This window comes from Vanessa atalanta, chromosome Z (genome assembly GCF_905147765.1).
Source record: "Vanessa atalanta chromosome Z, ilVanAtal1.2, whole genome shotgun sequence".
NCBI lineage: Eukaryota > Metazoa > Arthropoda > Insecta > Lepidoptera > Nymphalidae > Vanessa > Vanessa atalanta.
In genome coordinates, this window is record NC_061902.1 from 2,293,930 (window position 1) to 2,309,651 (window position 15,722).

At 33.0% G+C, this 15,722-nt stretch overlaps 1 protein-coding gene across 1 annotated transcript in view; it reads left to right on the top strand.

Annotated features, from left to right (window-relative positions):
* LOC125075759 (gamma-aminobutyric acid receptor subunit beta-like) overlaps positions 1 to 15,722 on the top strand; it is a 63,758-nt gene that overhangs the window by 20,668 nt on the left and 27,368 nt on the right. The window lies entirely within an intron of this gene.

The window sequence follows — 15,722 nt, forward strand, 5'->3', positions numbered from 1 at the left end:
CGTTTTGCGTTTGTGCAAACTACCATTTATTCGTCCACATAGACACGCTTAACTGCGCAAACTAGTTTGTACTATCAAGCGCGAATTGATACTTGAGCGTAAAGCCGTGTTTTTTTACTCAGAGGAAAAGAGATGTGATAGATTTATTTGTGAATGAAAAAAAATTAAGCTATAATATGATATATATAAATTAGTAGCGTCGCTCAGTTAAAATTTTAAAGCGCTTTAAATTAAAAAAAAATACATTAATTCCAAATATGGATTAACCACAAAAGTTGAAAATTGATAATTTTTTTTGTTTTTGTTTTTTTCATGTATTGATAGCATGACCGAAATCTACACGTATGAACGCGGTTTAAGAAATCATAAGTGTTGACTGCTATGGTTGAAAGCGTCCGAACATTGAAGTTTGACATTACATTTTGTAATTTGTAACTAACTTCAAATTAATTATTTGTATGAAATCAAATTATATAAATTGTATTAAAATGGAATATTGTATTGTCAATATTAACAATAGTAATAGTTTTTGCCTAATAAAACAAATACCAAATGTATTTAGCCGTTCCTTTTTTTATCGCGGAATCGATATCGATAATTTATAATTCTCGAATTTACTTAGCAGTAACTAACTAAATCAAGCTGTGTCAAATATCAAATGAATTATGAACGAAAGAGATAATAGTAATAAATTAGTTTCAAAGGAAACCGTTGAACACTGTTAAATAATGATCATGTGTTTTTTTTACCTTTGACATTTTTACATCAACAGTATCGATATCGATAGATATCGACAGATCCAGTATCGATAATTAACTTAAACATAAATTAATTTGTTATTAATTCACGTTACCGAGGAAATATATTATAATCGCATCAACGTATGGACGTGTAATGATTCCAGTCTCTAAATGCATTAATTCAGTTACGAAGCAATTTTACTGAACCGGGTGGGGTTATTTATCAATAGACATGCATTATTAATTCACTGTAAATTAGATCTGTATATTAATGACATTCAATCATATCTTGGGATTACGTATATTAACAATACTCTCAAACGAATCAATCCCTCGCAGCAATGATTTTAATCAGGTTACAGCACCATACATACCGTTGATGGTGCAGAAGAGGACAATAAATAGCTGGGTTTTGTGCATTAGATCAAATTCACACTATCGAAACTGAAGTAGCACTTGAGTCATTTCGGATGTAACAACGATTGGATATATCAAGGTGTTCAAGTTTGTATATAATAGATACAGTAACAACCACTACCCAAATCTAATATAGAGAGAGGAAGACAATTCAACTACGCAGACAGGTGAGACAGGGAATGTTATAGTCCCAAAACTATTCAGAAATGCTGTGAAATTATTCATTCAATTATCAGGAAGTATTGGACTAGGATTAATAGGACTGCATGTGAAGGCGATAGATACGGAGAGTATATGTAACATATCGTCGGATTGCCTGTCTTCATTTGACTGAATGGAAGCTTTAGCGCAATCTGTGAAAGGCTTACATCAGGTAGTGGATTGTGATTTGCTAATGGTGATGATGATAATTAACACGACAAAGGTGATTAACACACGAGTTCTTTTTTTTTAATGTTTGAAATATGGGAATTGTTATTTAGGCTTCTGCTTATAAACAACCGTCCAACATTATAGAGTATCCGATGGGATGTCCTATATTATCATACGGTGTACGACTGAAAAGCAGTTATAGATCTGTCATGGTTGCTCGAATGTGGCAACGTGGATCTGACCACCTCTTCTTCAAGTCCAAGTTTTTCTTTCCACTGATTATTTTTAAAAGAAAAATCTTAAAAATCCATCCGATATTCAAAGACTCATTAAAACAAAACACAGTAGAACTCCGTGGTACGTGTTAATTATAAATAATGGCTAGTATAACACGAGCCGGTGTGTCAGCGTCTTACATCGGAAATTGAGGTCTATTTTAGTCTTCAAATAGGAATAGCTGAGCACGTAATCACTTATACTTGAGTGCACGTAATGGTCAGTTATTCTATCATGTTCCTCAAAGCCAATGCTCCGCCATTGTTGTTCATTTCATGATGTCAGCTCTTATCACAAAATAGCAATTGTGCTAATGCTGATTGGACGAATTGTGTCTGCGCTTTTGTGAATGTTAAACACGATTGTGACGTGCACTTTACTCGTATCACACGCTAAAGTGTTTTTCAGTCTGAGTGTTTATATGTCCGTATATATTGATTTTAGTGTGAGAAATATTCTTGCCTATCAATTAATAAGTGAAGTGAAAATTTTGTGCACATTTTTAGGAAAATTACGCGGATGAGTTTCAAATTTGACTCAGTTAGTTTATATGGAGGAGTGTAGAAAGCTAATATTTTTTTTTATTTTTTATGCAATAATACATTAAATTAAAAAAGAAACATTACACACTACTCTATATTTGACACGCACACATTTACAATATAAGTAATAATATGAAACATTAACAGATTACGTTCATGCCGACAATGACAACACACGTCATATCAATGTTAAAAATCTAGTATCTTACAATTTTCTAGCAATGAATCGACATTTAAATTTCGACCAATGAGCGACAACTAGTTTTATTAGAATATACAATACCTACTTCGTTTATTTTGACGTTATGATGGAATAAATTTAAATGAATCTTGAATAAACTGTGATGTAAATCATTTTTTAAGCACAAGATTTTAACTAAAGATCACGAGTTCAATCGAGCATACGACACTACTATCGTTCGACTAAATATCACACTAATTAAGCCCCACTTAAAACTTAGCGCTTCTCTGATAATATCTTAATCTTCTATACCGATATATCTTGTCTCATAATTAAAGTGATATTAATAAAAAGAACACAATTAGCTTCCAAAGTTTCGGAAGTTGATATAAAGTCGAGTTGAAACTCATAATCTCATCCCTATCCCTATCCCTAACGATGAGCGATTGAAAAATAAACTTAAACTTTAAGTAACGGATGGACTTTGAACTTTTACTTTGACAAATACTCGATATCGGATATGTTACTTTAAAAATCATCATACATTTATATAATCTACTCTAATTATGAAATACTTGAAAGCGATAATCTATTGAGTTATCGCTCAGCGAAGTTTCCTAACAACTTTTCGTTACGTCATTAAAATGAGTAAATGAACGAAGTTAATACTGTTTTAATAACTTGGAATACTCTTGTTAAATCTAAACGTGCTGTGGTAATATAGCATCTAATAGTAGCATTAGTGACGGTGCTCAGGATTACTTGATATCATAAACTTTAAACTGATGATATTTCATACATACAGATTTTGCAGTTAAAATATACGAATATTTTTAAATGTCAAATAGTACAACACCTTTGGTAGTCAAGGTTTCAGGGCTGTTATTCGAAATTATCATTAAAACCAGTGTATTATCATTGTTGATACTTGAATATATTTTCTCGGTTATTATAAATACAAAAATATTCGAATTCGTTTTAAATTAGGCCAGTACTTGTCATGTGTCTATTCAGGTAGGTTAGGCTGCAGCATAGCCTCAATTCGTGGATATGTTTCAGGTCAGCTAAAAGAAAACGGAACGAATAGCATTAATTATTTAAGCGCCTCATGTTGCCACCACTTTAGTGGTTAGAAACCAAAAGAGCATAACATTCAGATAGCGTTGGCGCCGAACTGTCTTTTTTCTTATTCAGTGTCAAGCAATGCCTTGACCAATATATGGGATATGGACGAATAACAATGAACTAAAAATACAGACGAAATAAATAAAATTTGCGAGAAATTATCGCGTCTCAAATGGGTAGCCTCGCAGAATATACCATTGTAAATACATTTTACGATTTATAATAATAATTCAAATATATTATTATATTTCCGTAACATAAATGAACGTAACAAAACATTTTCATAATGTAAGTATAAAATAGCGAAAGGTCAATAGGAAACAAAATATTAGCACCACAAATCCAAATCCAATACGCTTTTATTAGGATTCGACAAAAAACCGGGTTAACTCTATGCAGCATTCGATACTCACATATGCCGAAACTACGGAACACGTAATAATCTGACGGGTTCATATTATGGCGTGTTAGCATCGCTACCGTTTCCAAATTTGAATATTGTACTGATACCGTCGGCAGAAAAAATAAAAAACGAGGGCTTTTTTTCGATGTTATTCAAATTCAATGAGTATATATTAATATTCTTATCAAATTACCTCGGATGGGTTTTCAATTGATCTTGATTTATTTTCATAAATCGATATTGATAATTTTGCGACTGTGAAGTCATTTATCACAGAAAAGCAGTATTAGGACACATTAAATATATATATTTTTTATTTCTAGTCTATAGATGTATTCTGAAAGAAGAAACTCAAAACTCACTGCAGAACACGAGCGTGAAATGTGAGATTGTGACACGAAACATTTATAATAAAATTAAGAGGTTGTACGTATCAAAATGGCGTATCATCGTAATTCGGTTATCAACATTTCACAATTTACATACGAAGTAAATTGACGTATCGAATGATTTTATACACGTTAGTCACAATAGATAGAATTAAATGAAAATTTTAACTGAATACATAATATACCTGATATATACCCGAATGAAAATCAATGGTTACGAATTCTAAACTATTTATCCTCTCGTGCAAAATAATGAACATATCTTAATTATTATTTATTTTTAACTTCAAACCTTATATTTATTCATTGGTCACTAAAAAAACATTTGAATTGCGACTGGAATCTGCAAAAATAGTGAGTCTTTTAGTTTGCTATTCTCTTTAGTGACGATGTTGGTGCCATATCGACTTTATTTATTCAAAATTCCATTTCATACGATCTGCTAGAGTGAGTTTTTATGACTTTGGTTGCTATGGTTTCATTGAGATTTAAATATTCTATAGAACTTTTGTGTATGAATTGCTTGTACGGTATACGATTTTTTTTTTTATTTTGAATGGTTCATAACGGTTCTGTGTTCAAATACCGAGTTCGGCTATTAAAATGTTACAAGATATTACTATCAAGAAATATTCATTAGCAACGTGGAATTTATAAGTGTTAACACTGTAACCATTTTGTACCTCGAAAAGCACGTACATTTGTCGGTCCTGTGCCTTTTTGCTTTTCCATCTTTATTTTGCCGAATATATGAGTATTTTATTTACATAAGAATAGTTAACATTAATTCCTTAAATATATTCAAATATGAAATAAAATTAGTTACTGTATAAATCTTGACCGCGTGGAATGGTGGCGAGAATGTAGAGATAGATTCTCGAAGATTATAATAAGATAATATATAATAAAAAGAAAATTAACAAATTGAGTCCCATTAGGCGAAGGCATCGAATAACAACCCTAATATTATGAAAAATAAAACATATATCAAAATTGATACCCACCGGTTAAGTTAAAAAATTTGAAAACTAAAATATTTGGTCACTCGACTATTAATTATTTACACTGTTTTGGAAGTTATACCCGTATATAACTCCCGCGGGAAGTTGGTGGACGTATCCATAATAGAAAAGCAGAAAAAATGTCAACTTTCCGAAATAAAAATGGCGAAAAAAATTGGTTCAGTGAAAGTCTATTCCAGTAGAACAAAACCGAATTCAAATAGTTCGTAAATAATCGGTAAACCGGCGAAGCTTTCCGACTCTTTGCTTTATCCTGTCGATTCCTTTTGCAATCCTGAACTTATTTACTCTAGAGCGATCGCTCCGAGGTTACTGCGTTTAACCAGTTATTTCCTCTTCAATCGAGTGAATTTGCATCATTGCTTCTTAGAATTATAGAGAAAATTATATGAAGAATAGTATTTTATATTGATTTAGAAGTTAAATACAATATGGGAATAAAAGGTTTTTAATTAGTTTGAGCCTAAGTTTCGATGGTATATTGTTGATGGAAGAAATAGTTCTAACTTCTTAAGCACCAATGTCTGTGGTAAGCGGTGAACACTTACCATTTGGTGGTAATTTTGCCCATCGACTATACTATACTCCCTATGCCATAAATATATATCGAACTCGGCGGTAAACGAAAACATCTGAAACCAGCATCAGTCGGTTGAAATTCTGACATGAGTGTGTACCAAGAAAAGATAAGCCATATGCCTCGATGTAGAAAAACTAAGCTAACGGTGTATTCTTCTGTGTGTCTTCTTTTAAATTCAGAAGACAGTACTATTTATTTAAATTCAACCAATTAATTAAAGTGGATCTTGCAGATTCGTATTTCTGGCTCAGGTATTTAGAGCTTAAAAGGTGCTTCGTTAAAATAGCGTCCTTTTTATCCCATTTGGTTTGCACATTTTGGATTTCCGTGGAAATTCACTACGGTTGCTCGTATTTGATACTTTTAATTAGTCACGATTACTATTACTCCCTTCACATTTTCAATTTTAATAGTCAACAAGCAACTCATTCTGAAAGTTACTTTTATTAAATCATTTATATCAATAGCTCGGAAAGAACTATGTCGCACTGTTTAAATTTTAACGACAGAGTTTTAAACTTAACATTAACTCGATTGCCTCATTGTGACATAGTTAGAAAATTTGAATAATTTAATTATAAGGTTAAATGAAACGTGATAAAATGGGATATTTAAAAGTATTCATATTTTGAATTACATTCTGAAATAAGTTTGGTAAAGACGCAATCTGGTCCGAGTACGAAATCGATGTTTATATCTCACCTAAGATCGGAGCCGGCTTAAGCTGTGGCTCCTAGGTAATGAAAAGGCCTCGGGGCTCTTTTCACCAAAGGTGGACTAGTATACTAGTCTACAAACTTTATATTATTGATACAAAATTCTAATATTTCAACACTATGTTATATCTAATAATATAATTATATATATATTTTATCAAAAACTCAAACTCAAACTCAAATTCCTTTATTCAATATAGAAGTATTACACTTTCTTATTGATTGTCAAGTTAAACACTACCACCGGTTCGGAAAAAGAAAACACTCTGACCTGAGAAGAACCGGCGAAAGAAACTCAGCGGGACTTTTTTTTTTTTACGTCAAATTAATTATATACATAATTGTATATGAGTAGAAACAGCCAGGAGGCGATCGTTTCATTCCCAAGGTGTGCTATCAAACATAAACTCACTAATTGTATAGTAACCTTTCGCACACAAGCGTTCCTTAACAATTTTTTTAAATATCGCAACAGAAGCATTTTGAACGCTTTCTGGGATCATGTTGTAGAAGCGTATACATTGCTCCACAAAAGAGTTACTGACTCTATGCAGTCGAGTAACAGGAGTAACAAGATTGTGTTTGTTCCTTGTACCAATGTTATGAGAATCATATTTTCTCATTCAAATAAACGCCAAAATTGTGTAAAATTAAGTTGGAAAAATTTAACTCACCGCGTGGCACCATAGCCTATGTGGATAATCCAAAGAAACAAAAGAATTACAAAAGCAAACGTATGTGGAACTGGAAATAGTACCAAGGTTTCTAATGTAGTCATAATAAGGTCCCATACATAGCCCCTTGTAAATCAAGTCATCCCATTACCTCAATTTAATTTAAAATTCGATTCAATTCAAGACTTAAATAATACCCAGAAAGTTATTTATAAAAAATAAAAATACTCAAACAAGATACTCGAGTGAACTTTGCGCATTTTAAATTTAAATACAATATTCTCTTCCTGTTTTTTTTATGGAAACCGAGTTCCTGAGTGACAGGAACAGACGAGCTGAAATAAAAATAAAAATATTAAAACATTATGAAGAAAAGTTATAAACAAATTATAATTTAGGGGTTTTTGCCTTTATTTTTTCTTCAAAATAATAAATGTAAACCGTTAAATTTAGCTCGTGCAATAACTGTCAAGTTTTCTTAGCCGCTTAGAGTTACAACAACTTAACTGTTTCATACTAAGCGTTATTTATACCCTTGGTTCGGGTCATAAGATACTAATTATAGAACGTTCGGGCTACACGATGCACTTACGTATTAAAATCTCTTTAATGGAGATCCTACAAAAATACTTGCATTTTCTACTCGAATATTGTTGGCGTTTTTAATCTTGCTACGACTTAACACAGCAACAATCATTTTAAATACACGATGAAACCATATAGAATTACAATTTCAAAATTCCATGAAATGAATTAATCATTTAAAGAAAAAGATAGATATATCAAAAATCAAATGAGTGAAAGAGACAATCACAGTTCGATATAAGAAATGGTTATGATTGGTTAATGCCGAACCGTAATAAACAAAGAGACATTTATTTTTTTTCTCTAAAGAGGATATAATTGTAACGAACGCATTAAATTAGAATTAATTTTACTTGATTTACTTTGATTTACTACACACTCATCAGATATTTTACCGCCAAACAGGAATACTTAGTATTGTCATGTTCCAGTTTGAAGGGTTAGTGAGCCAGAGTAACTTCAGACACAAGGGGCGTAATATCTGAGTTACCAAGGAATTATTGGCGATTTAAGGAATACTTAATGTTTCTTACAACACTAACAAACTATGTCTATGGGCCACTTACCATCCACTACCATCAAGCGGGGCATTTGCTCAACCGCCCTATATAATAAAAAAAACAACTGTGTGTTATTCCGAATGTAATTACTACACTGCCAGTTGATCTGTAAGCGATCTATAAAATTCACGATCACGTCCTTGGTAAAGCAGAAAATTTAACAGCCTGTATACTCCCACTGCTGGGCTAAGGCCTCTTTTCCCTTTGAGAATAAGGTTTGGCGTATATTCCACCACGCTGCCCCAATACGGGTTGGTTGATACACATGTGGCAGAATTTCGTAGAAATTCGACACATGCATGTTTCCTCACAATGTTTTCCTTCACCGCCGAGCACGAGATGAATTATAAACACAAATTAAGCACATGAAAATGCAGTGTTGTTTGTCTGGGCTTGAACCCGCAATCATCTGTTAAGCTGCACGCGTTTTAACCACTGGGCCATCTCGCTTCTGTGTGAGTTACGTCACGATAATCGAGCATCTCTCACGGTCTTGTTGATATCAGCAAAGTGATTTCAAGAACTCATGGGGTATAATGGTTTCGGCGCCCATTAGTCTGCTTATATTTATTTTTAATATCGTACTATATTCTCATTGCTCTGCAGACATGACTAATTACTCATTCGATATTGTATTCACACATTTCGTTTTATATTTAAACCCTAACAATTGTTAAATTCAGTTAGTTGTCAGTTACTTGTGTACCGGATAGGTTATGTTCGATAAAGTTTTTTTTTTTAAATTGTACGAGTGATTTCTCGTTTATGTCGCGTTTAATTTTTATATTGTTACGAATAATTAGTACTTTTAGCATTCTTTTATAAAAATGTTTTAATAATAAATTCGATTTTATCATCATTATAATCATTTAGAAAATTTTAATCCACTGCTGAATACACCTTTTCAGGCTGCGCGAACGCCCCATGTCCATATTTTATATTTAACTTTTACAATAAAATTGACTTCTCTACCAGCAGAAACGTTCCTCTCCTCTTATAACCTAGGTTTCTTCAAACGAGGGGTGAAGAAGTTTTTTGGGGGCCGGGATGCCGATGGTGGACAGTAAACTTCATTCTCCCTGATTGTACCGGCCGTTATCGCATTTGGACTCCGCTACCACTTACCATCAGATGCAGTAGAGGCATATGTCTTTGTCGGTATATTTAAAAAATAATTAAAATTCAATCCAAACCTTAGAACATTGTCACACTAAACAAATGGCTTTATAATTGAGTTTCTCTAGAATTACGTCATAGGGAATATATATTCATTTTATGGACATCTATACCACTCGTAATAGTATGTAAGTTTTAATTTTTTTTTTAATTTAAATATATGGAAAAATGTTACTTTAGTTACCATTGTCATATGATGACGATGTATGGGATGATTTAAATTAGAATTTTTCTTGATGTTATGGCTTTGTACTACACACTCATCAGATATTCTACCACCGAACAGCAATGCTTAGTACTCTTGCGTTACCACGTTCCGGTTTGAAAGATAAGAAGTTAGGCAAACTTACACCCCGTTAATATGTTCAAGAAACGAATCGTTCTATTCAGTTATGGTAAAATTATATACGAAGCATAATAGTGCTTATGAATAGCATAAGTTGGTACACTCCATCTTGCATGCTCGTTCAAATCTCGTCGTAATAACTACACGCCTGGCCGCATTAGCGTCAACGAGCAAGCAGCGAGCGCCTTTGTGCTCCCAGAAGAACCCCCTCCGCGCGGGTCACTGCGAGCACCAAGCGCTACACTAACGAACGGCTCGCATGAAGATCGCGAGCACACTCGATACAGTATCGGTTACATAACATGCCACACGTATAAGTAAGAACCCGAACGTTATAACGATACTTCAGTGTTTGTAATGGAAATCACTTTCGTGTAAGGAATGCGAAAACTTGCAGTTTTGGTTAATCGTTATTCATATCGGAGTGAAATTTGATGCAAATGAGTTTATGTCAAAAACCGCAGAGAATATGAAAGTGTAAGCGACTTTAGATAGGCGTGAATAAATTAAAAAGTGTTTCTTGTTTGGACATTGAACACTACGTTGAGCTCGGTACTCTTTGTACTTGAAGAGCTGGACAAGTTTTTTGCTATTAATATTGTAAGATTAATTATTTTTTTCACTCAAAGATACAGGAATTACGATTCATCGGGGAATTAATATCAGCCACCGTTTATGTAATAATTTCTACTGTTATTTATTTTAATTTGATCAGCTTGTATTACCATTTATACAGTAGATCGATTTCGCATGAAATAAATTGTATAAGTTTTTCAACAAGGTTAGTTTTACTTTAAAATTTCCCTTTAAGTTCATGAATCCATACATTAACCTTGAAGCGGCTTGAACACGGCCTGGCGGAATTTATATGCGACTACGAGGTAGGATTTTCTAATTTATCGAACCTTTGGTGTACATTTAAATGAAGCCAGTTTATCGTTTCGAATTTTTTATTATGTCTTTCAATATTCATCGTTCATCAGATTAAAATATTTCTTCTTACAGCCTGTAAATGTCTCTCTGCTGGGATAAAAACTGCTCTCTCATTGATAGAGTGGGTTTGGTGTCCCACATTGCATGATATAATCCAAATATATAATGTAAACGCCCGAAGTGATGTATAACACAAGAATTTGCATTTTTACTCAATAATTTGTGAATGTGCCGATGGTGTTTTGAATATCTATAAATAAAATGATTATGCCAAATCAGATTTTTTACAAAAAAACAAACACCAGATTTCTTGATGATAGAGCTTTGTGTGAGGACTTCTTTTCCGTACCCTTGTCCTAAATTATTTGGGGTCACATATTCCTCTGCCCAATAAAACTAGTTAAGTTTATTGTGTTCCGGTTTGAAGGGTGAGCTAGTGTGACTACATGAATAGACATTACATCTTATTTCCCAAGGTTGGTTCATTGATGACAGTGCAAATCTATATGTGGAGGTGACTAATATACTAACCTAACCATGATATGGCTTATATGCTTCGGATTTGTAATTTACCCTTAAAATTATATATTATTACATTAATATGGCTGCAATACCGTACTACCAACTCGACCTGGTCTCGCCTTATGTACCTTACTATACTATTTTATATATTTTAAATATACTAGTTTGGTAAAACATCTAATAAAACTATTGCAAAAATATTGAAACCGATCTAAATAGTTTTAAGCATATATTTATGAGCCGCGATGGGACGAAATAGAATATCTCTCTCTCTCTCTGGCATTTATTATTCCCATTTGATGGTGGGTGCCTTTCTGATTATTCTCCTCCACTTCGCTCTATAGGACGTGTCCTCGTCGGAGACATTGCAGGAACTTAGATCTTTCTTGAGCACATTAATCTTGTCTTTGGTCGCCCTCTGGATCTAGACCCCGTGATGTTTAGATTGGTCACAACATTACCCACATAGTCAGGAGGTCTTTTTTGACAACGTAGCATGAAATAAAATTGTCACGAAAAATGAGTGTCACGGAAATATCCAAGCACAAGTGATCAAATGCTTAATTCAGATTCATAATACGTATCGTGCTCAGCGTTGAAGGAAAAGATCTTAGGGAAATATACATGTATCTGATGAGGTTCTTCTAAATGTATAATCTACAAGCAGACAAGCGCTGACGGCCGATCAAAATTTTCTCTTTAAGAGATGAGGAATATAGCCCAATTATGGCTTATTTACAATCTTTACTTTATTACTTATTTTTTACGTGCTCTATATCAAATTGATATGTCCACACGCGATTTTGTTTTATGTTAAGTAAATTTATAAGAATGTTAAAAAAATCACCTCTAAATATGAACTTGTCAGTTCACATTACAGTATAACACACGATTCTGAGCCTCGGGATTATCAAAATGACAATTATAAGCTGTAAGCTTAGTACGGAGTAAAGGTAATCCTTTTCCCCTTGTACCTTAGAAAGAATTTCCCATTTTCTTTATGAAAATGTTATGTTATACAACCATGCAGTTTCTATTGTATTCAATGAGTGAACACATGAAGGACTTTTTTAATTCTATGAATGAATGAAAAGGAAAAACGACACTGTAAAACGAATGGATTTCATTAGTTTTATCTTGAGTCTTATTTTAATTATCTTAGCTTTAACATATTACAAATATAATATTACTAGCAGAACCTGCGGCTTTACTCGCACCAAATTTATAAAATTTTACTTACAAACCCTCACCCGGAACTATGCCGGGTGAATTAATAAAGTAACTTATGTCGTTTCCGGTGACTTAAACTATCCCCATACCAAATTTTATCTAAATCGGTCTAACAGTTTGAGCTTGACAGGTAACAGACACAGTTTCTTATGCATTAGCGTTTCAGTCAAGATGAAATTTAATTACATCATTATTAATAAAGTAAAAATAAAATCTAAAATAGAAAAGCTTCTGTCTTAGTTTATTTACAAGCGTAACAATATTATATTCATTTATTATACGAGTCTTGCTCTAAAAAAAGTCATGCAAGCATGTCACATGTTATGGATATTTCGGGATGCATTCACGAATCCGTAGTGCAGCGGACACCTCTTGCTCTGAATTGTAGGCATTAACTTGCATTATACACGGCTTATGAAATAAACGAGGGTAAAAAATGCGACACTGATATTTTAATTATACAGTTGACATTCTCTTGACCCACGCACATCAATGCTTTTGTATTATTGTCGAGTGGACTCTACGACGCTCTAAATAACTACGATTGTGTCGCGTATTTTTTTCCTATTTGTTTATTTCTACTTTAATTAGGTGCATACGTCGCTGTTTTTTTAAAACTTCGTATAAGTCGTCTATGTGATAATACATTTATTTGTGAATAATCTAATTTTGCGTTCAAATAATCTTACGTGTTAGAACACGAAAAGAAATGGAGTTTACGTAAAATATTATTAAGCATTATTTTTCTTAAAATATTGTTTCGAAACGAGATCACTACGGGACTAAAAATAGCATTAGTGAATGTGCAGGGTATTATTATAATATGACGCTCCATCATATATGAAGCAGGGTTAACAATGAAAAAGAATAATGCGTACGTTCAAAGGAATCACGACTTTATTTCAACGAGCTTACGTTTTAAAGTCTATTGTTGCATCTCATATATTTGTCCCGCTTTATCTTTAAGTAACATACTTAAGAAAGAAAGAGATAGACTATATATTAGACTGTGTGACGTATTATACGCTAACCCCCTCTGTTCCGCATCGCTAATACAGCAGGTGTGGCGCTGTGCTTCGAACCAATCACAATGTAAAATAACAAATAAATTATTTTATAAAACTAGTATCTCTATTACTTAACGAGAAATAGATCTATGGGCAGACTCATGACCATTCCACGTTATGAAGCACTAATTATATCTTTTGCTAAGAAAACAGTGTAGCATTATTTTATAATTTGGCTCCAAGCTGCCATAGTACAGATGAATTCAACTAAACACAGACCAGCTTATTATGTAAATATGTACATGTCATACTAATCTGCTTCTGCTTCCACAGATAAAACATTAAAATTTAGAATTCAGAGATCATTCTTATAATATTTTTTAATATCTGTTACATTAAAAAAGTATATTAAAACTGCTATAGTATCGTGTCAAATAGTAGTAATCGTACAAAATACAAAGCCCACTTATTTTTTTCTAACGTTGGCCTTAAAACCGTATAAAACTTTTAGTTGTCGTAAGTTTATATCCTACCACACTTTATGTTTCATAGCAACTGAATCAGTTCATTATGATACAAATTAGTATGTACTTATCTGTCACAAATATAAACATCAACACTATACCTAACCTACATACCCTTGACTCAAAAAACTCTGCATACAGTCGCTGCTGTCAAAATAAATATAAAATATTCCTTAATTCTTGCCAATAAAATCTTGCCTTCCTAAAATATGCCAAAACCAAAGAATTTTTTGCTTTGTAACTCAACCGGTTTAACTTTTAAATCAAACAGCAACACAAAGTGTAATTGTTGTTTGACAGTGACATAACTAATGGGTGGCACCCGCGATAGATACCACCCACTCACCGGACCGGCACAAAGCCCACCAACGCCTAAGGCGTAACGCACATCATGTGCTACGTAGATATATTCCAAATTTCGTTATATGTTCGCGTTATACAAGATACAATCTACTGTTTCCAAATATATTAAAATTAATAGACTTTTTCCGTGGTAATTATAAGCCTCTTCTGAAATCAGAGTAATCGATTCGAAATATAAATTCGTAATTTGAAATTTCGACGACATAAGATTCATCAATTGTTTTTTATTCTAAAATGTTTAAAATCAGAATTTAATTATAAAGAAACCTTTAATTGAGTCGATTATTATAACTGTTCTTAGAATTATTGCTTAAATTATGAAACCTTATAAAGAACTAAGGAGTCAAAGTAAAGGAAATGTCAGTAAATGTCTGTGGTGGCGGAGCAAAGGAAGCCCATTATTGAGAAGAGACTTACGCTTTAATTCCATCAGAGCGTAACTAATTTACATGTTTTAACTCTGACATGCAGGTTTCCTCAAAATATTATTCTCAGTGAGTACTTTTAGAGAGTTTAATATTAAACTCGAAGTTAGAACACAACTCGCTGTTGCGTTAGTTTTAACTCACCTAATAAGATCCACGTGTCCTGAACTTAACGATTCCACCTTAAAGGTCAAGTTAAATTTATTTCGTCGTTCTCTCGTAACGTTTTAAGTGTGATTTTTACGAGCACTTACAGTTAAATCGGTCTATAGAATTCGGAACAAATGAACTACTAATTGCATTGACCGTGTTCGGATTGACATTACCGTCAATTAAGATGAAAAGATGTCGGTGGGATTTCGTCAGACCACATTATTAATTTTCCACTTAAGCCACCAAGGGAAAATACGCCGTTTTTGTAATGGGCTATTAGGGGCCGGATGAAACTTAGTTTGAAGTCAAAATGAGGCAAAAGCATCCACGTTGTTAACTAATCACTCTCTAAACAAGATTTATAGATAAAAACGATAATCTATAAAATAACTCCAAATCAGATAATTCACTCTAATAGTAGAAACTATATTAATAAACGCCCAATAAAAGACTACGAATTA